This window comes from Megascapheus bottae, unplaced genomic scaffold (assembly GCF_031878675.1).
Source record: "Megascapheus bottae isolate mThoBot1 unplaced genomic scaffold, mThoBot2.hap1 HAP1_SCAFFOLD_41, whole genome shotgun sequence".
Taxonomy (NCBI): Eukaryota; Metazoa; Chordata; class Mammalia; order Rodentia; family Geomyidae; genus Megascapheus; species Megascapheus bottae.
In genome coordinates, this window is record NW_028327585.1 from 725,207 (window position 1) to 731,225 (window position 6,019).

The following is a 6,019-nucleotide window of genomic DNA, read 5'->3' on the forward strand; positions in this document are numbered from 1 at the left end:
TAAAAATGAAGTTTTAGAAAGTATACTACTGCTGGCAAATTTCATAGGCTTCTTGTGCTTTGATGAATTCTGTTTGGTAGGTAATCGATCATTAAGTATATCCTGAGATTCTTTCTTTTTCTTGATGGCACTGGGATATGAACTCGGGGCATGGGCTTGGTAGGCAAGTGCTCTGTGACTTGAGCCATGCTTCCAAGATTCTGTGTTTTAAGGCCATCTACAGGAAAAAGAGGAGGAAGGAGTGTGTGATGAAGAGCCAGTAGATGGAATCATTTAAAGTTAAGACAGTACAAGGCCTAAAGTGATCTGACATTAAGATAATGCCTAAATTATTGGCAATTTGAAATGAAGAAACACTACCTTTTACCTCATTTCCCTGTGCCAGTACTGACACTTGAACTTCTGGGCTGTGTCTTCTTAGCTTTTTGCTCAAGGCTGGCACTCTACCACTTGAGCCATAGCTCCACTCCCAACTTTTTGGTGGTTAACTGTAGATTAAAAAAAACAAAAAACAACAAAAAAGTGATTCCACAAGAAATACAACACAGTTTGGGAGGGAGGGTCATGTCAGATGATCAGGGTAGAGGTTGGAATATGTCATTTATCTGTAGGGAGTGCTTTTATTCAAGTTGATTTTCATTACTTAAGAATGGTTCCTCCAGAAAAAGAGGTTTCTTTATACATACCCTCACAGCCTTTGTTTCCCCCTTTGAAACTTGAAATCCTCCAATCCCAGCTTTCTTTGTAATCAGTTACATTGTTCACCAATGAATACTAATAATATCACCCTATAATCAGGCTTGTTTTAATTTATTTCATGGTCATCTCAATCTGAGAAGTCCCATGCGACTGAAAATGATTTTTCCTTCCTTGGCTAGCTCCCAAGTGAGGAGACTTCACTCACATGTAGCCGCCTGCTGCTGTGGGAAATGCAAACATTGACCCTGAGCGCAACAGCTTCTCAATGCCAGTGTGAATCAAGATTTCAGTTTAAATTCCTGTGTTTGCAATTTCCCACATTTACTTTACAGGATTCTACAGAATAAATAGCTCTCATTTTGATTTATTCAAGTCTAGAGCATCTTCTGTCAGCTGTGGTGATCCTAATCCTGTTTTCAAATGAAACAGCTATCCACTGAGCACCGCAGGGAATGGTACCCACCAGCCTGCGCAGTCAGTACAGCCTGGTGGATCACTTCATCTACTCTACTGCCCCAATAACTACTGTCTTGCTTCTAAATAATTAATATTGTACACATTCTGTCCTTTTACAAAAACTACTTGCTGACTCTAGCATATACATGTAAAAATGTTTTCTTTCAGAAAAGAAATGGGTCCAAAGACAGCCTGATTGAAGAAAAACCTCATCTATCTACAAGCAATCTGACTGGAAAGCACCCAGCAAAAACAGTGAAAACTGTTCAAGCTGCCCGCCTCAAGATAGAGACTTGATCCTAATGAAGAGCCAGGAGTGGGCTGGGAAGGGTGTATCACTGATACTTGTCACAGTGTGAATTAGCTAATGTATCTTGGACCTTCGTCTCCTGAGTACAAAGAGAAAGCATCCTCACTGCTTGTGCTAAACAGAAGTGAAGGGTAGCCTTGTAAGCTCGATGTCATGTCTTCCTTTCTGAAACTGGACACTACCCACGCATCTGCCCACAAGCACAACCAGACCAGATGCTTCTTCTCCTCAGCCTCCAGGAGTCCTGGCCTGCAGCTGGCTTTTACTGTGCAATAGAATGCCAAGTGGACAGAAAATCATCTTCCCAGCTCCAAGTAGTTTAAAACCAGTGCTTCACATGGAGGCATCACCTTCAGACTGTTTGTATTTACATGAAGCTCACTCTAATATTGTATTGTGGCATTAAGTCCCACTGGCTATTTACAAATGATGTAAAATCTGTTTTTCAGTGTTACTTTTTTATGTATTTTTATTGTAATTAATAGAAGGATTACGTGATATTTGCCAGATAGAATGTGCATTAATTCACATACATTGAAACCCTTTCAAATGTTCAGTGTTCCTTTTTAAATGTCCTTCTTTTCTAAGTTGGGGAGGGAAGCTACATGCCAATTGTTGTCCTTCCACTGTCTGGCTACCAAGGTTACCTGGATCTTCACATGACCATGGAAAATGGGGCATCCTTCCTGGCTCCAGGGTTTCCTCTCTGACTACTGCCTCTGCTCTAGTGTGTAGTTACACTCTTCCTTTTAGTCACCTGGGCTACAGTAAACAATTCCCTCTACTTTTCATTTCACTTTTGGCCACTCTGGAACCTCAGACCTACCTAGAACCTCTACCCCAGATCAAATTTATACCTGAGGCCATATGGTTCATTTCTCCAGTTCCGGAGTCGCTTCTATCACAAGATAATTGCTGCCCCACAGCTACATTTGGGGTCAGTAAGCTTGTGGAAAGTTAAACATCCTTGTTTAACTGGTCCAAGCCAGACTAAATCCTACCTGCCCTGGTCTGTTAATAATTTCCTACTATAATACAGCCCAAACCCTAAGTGGTCTAGCCTTTTCTACCCATCTCTTCAGCCTTACCACCCCACAGTCCCTGTTAATAGACAGCCATCTTACCAAAGGGAAAAACAGCATAAGGGGTTTATTTTTCTTGCCCCCACTATCCAAAAAGGTACCGTTTTGGGCCCAACCTGACTAGCTCATGCTTCAGACTCAAATCACATGACGGAATTCATCTCACAAAGAAAAGTTGGACTTATTTCTTCACCAGCTATATATCCTCCCAGAGGAGCTATGTTTTAGTTATTGTTTCCAGCTCTTAGTACAGTGCTTTGCACTCAATTCTAGCTGTTCAGGAGCCTAAGATTTGAAGGTTGTGGTTCGAAGCAAGCCCTTGAGAATAAATAATCTCCAATTAACTAAAAACAGCTGGAAATTAAGCTGTGGCATAAGTGGCTGAGCAGTAGTCTTGGGCACTAAAACCTTAGGAACAGTGTATAAACTGTGAGTTCAAATCCTTGAAATGTTGCACAAAAAAAATACCAAATGCACATACAACCACCGCAGTGAATGTAGTAAAGCACACACGGGAGTTAAACTGTGAGCCAACTAGTGTAATTATTTGCAAGAAAACCTTGCTAGAAACGATCCTAAGGCTATCAGACATGCTGATGAGACTTCAGAAAGATTTGAAGTTACTGGTAGTAAAGATTGAACCTTCCCTTAGATTTTTCAGTAACTGAAGACTGTTTTATGGTGAACAAAAGACTTAAAACACAAGTGTCAAACTTTAAAACATTTATTCTTAAACTGTCTTAAATGTATAGTCGAGGATGCTGGATAGGCATTTATGTGTTCCGTGCAACTTTTGAAGATCCAACACCTAAAATCCTCACCATGGACGCCCTAAAAGGAAAAAACAACAACTTTTGAAAACATGTGCCACATCTTTACTAGACATTGCATGCTTGTTTACCAAAAAAAGTTAACACAATTACTGTATTCAGCTGTGAATACCAACATACCTTTACATTTAGCCAATGAGAAAGAATCTAAGCAATCTAGAAAGCCCCTGTTTTGTGTTGTTTCCCTCGTACACCATTTTATTTCCTAAGTTTGGGGCAGATGTACTAATGATGAACCACAATATTTAAAAATCGCTCCCCCCCCTCCGTGCAACTCCCTTATCACCTTACCTGAAGTGCCACATGTTTTTCCAGCAGGACAACTCTCCTCAAGCATTCATCTTTCACCTGGAGAAAATTTAATTCAAACTGTTTAAGAGAACCACACACCAAACGCGGGCCATCTCAGAGACCACTTATACATACAGATGAACATAAAAGCGTGCACTGTCGCTTGTGCAGCTCCACCACCAAAGATACCAAGAATCTGAGGGCAGGAAAAGGCTGCAAAGCATTTATTTGCGCCTTTTTTGACACCGCATTCACTAGTTCGAGAAAGTGAACGGGCAACACAAAGGCTACCAGAAAAGCTCCCTGGGGCCTGAGCTACAGCCACGCGCGCATGAAGACTGGCCTGTCAAGATGGTGGTGTGCACGCACTCACTCTCCCATCACGTCCGTGCCCAGGAAGCAGGAGTAATGACCGACATCCTCTACCTCCCCTTATCAGGCCGGGTGTGGACCCCAGCGTCTGCAGCCGGAGGGAAGAATCCGCACTGGTCCTCCAGGCCGTCTGTCATTGCACTGTAGCAAGCATAGGCCGAAGGCCGCCTCTGGCCCTCCGGGACTTTCTCGAGAGAAAACGGCCGACTTAGGCCCAGGTTCCAAAGCTGGGCGCCGGGCAGGGGGGCTATCCTGGCCAGCGCCCAGGTGTGGAAGGCCTGAGGGAACACACCGGTCCAGACGCACAAAGCACCATCGCTGCCACTGAAAGGAGGAAATGCATGCCCCCTTCCCAGAATGCTTTTCTATGGGCCGTAAGGACCCACCAGCCACAGGGTGTGGGGGGAGGCATGTGCCAGTGGACTGTACCATCTGCCACTGCACTCTCGCCTGCCACTGTGCGGCCAAAGGCCACAGGCTCAGGGCGAGTTGAGGGTCTGCAGGACCTCTGGAAGCCGGTTTCCGGTTGAAACCGGTTCTGGTGACAGAAAGACTTCTTCTCAGGTGTGCGCTGGGCAGCCGGTACAGCCCAGAGGCCTCAGACTCGAAGACCCACTGCGCCCCTCAGCGTCTCCAGTCAAGGGACAGTAAGGTCATTCATGAAAACATTTATGATAATGGTTAATCATGAGGACACAGAAAACAAAAATAGGGAACAAAACCTCCAGAGCTGGCCCAACTCCGGGGCCACGCCTGGGTAATCGTGGGTACTCAGGAGGCTGGGAATGGAGAATCAGGTTTCGAAGCCAGCCTGGGAGACGCTTCTCTCCAATTAACCAACAGAAACAGAAAGGCGAAAGTGGCCGTGAGGCCCTCGTGGTAGAGAGCTAGCCTTGAGTGACACAGGTAGAGGAGAGAGCCAAGGCCCGCACGCGCTCGTGCGCACACATGAGTGGGGCCTGCAGATCAGCGGTTGGAGGCCCTGGGTTTTAAAACTAGTACCGTTAAAAACAAACAAGGTGTTTCGGTTGCATTTTATTTAAACATGCAAATTGGCCACATCATAACCATACAGGGAGGTTGTGGTGTTTTGGTTTGTAAATAATACACTAGTTTTTTCTTCTTGTTCTTCTTGTTTTTGTTCCTCCTCCTTCTTCTCCTCCTCCTCTTCTTGTTCTTCTTGTTCTTCTCCTTGTTTTTCTTGTTTTTCTTGTTCCTCCTCCTCCTCCTCCTGCTCCGCCTCCTCCTCCTCTTCTTCTTCTTTTTCTTCTTCTTCTTCTTCTTCTTCTTCTTCTTCTTCTTCTTCTTCTTCTTCTGTCTGTTCTTCTTCTATTTTTATTCTCCTCCTCCTTCTTCTTATTGTCAGTCCTGGGGTGTGTATCCAGGGCCTGACTACTGTCCTTGAGCTTTCTCAAGGCTAGCACTGTACTGGAGCCTCGGCACCACTTCTGGCTTTTTTTCTATGTATGCTTTACTAAGGAATCGAACTCAGGACTTGGTTGCGTGCTAGGCAAGAACTCTACCACTAGGTCACACTCCCAGACATAGCTACATATTATTTCTTTTTTAAAAATGTAATCGATATAAATGTATCAGTAACATCATTTTTTTCCTGTAGGTCCTGGGGCTTGAATTCTGGGCCTAGGCACTGTCCTTGAGTTGAAGAGCTCAAGGCTACCACCCTACATTTTTAAGCCACAGAGCCACGTCCAGTTTTCTAGACTCTCACATACTTTCCTGCCCAGGCTGACTTTGAATCACAATCCTCAGATCTCAGGCTCCTGATTAGCTAGGATTACAGTCTTGAGCCACCAGTGCCAGGGGGAATTTATGTTGAAATTCCTGCTAACTCTTATATTTTTTATGCAAAATATACTCTGAGCACATTAGTTCACACAACCATGTTTCAAATGCTCAGTCAGTAGCTGACAAGGCTAGCAATGGAAAGTCTGGAGATGAACTTGGAGTAAAGCTGTGCT

General features: G+C 44.2%; 1 non-coding gene across 1 annotated transcript; it reads right to left on the reverse strand.

Moving 5' to 3' along the window:
* Positions 1-3,822: 3,822 nt before the first annotated feature.
* On the reverse strand, positions 3,823-3,957 carry LOC150039597 (small nucleolar RNA SNORA13). Its single transcript, XR_016534313.1, has one exon. It is a non-coding gene; the product is annotated as a small nucleolar RNA SNORA13 (small nucleolar RNA).
* Between the last annotated feature and the right edge of the window lie 2,062 nt (positions 3,958-6,019).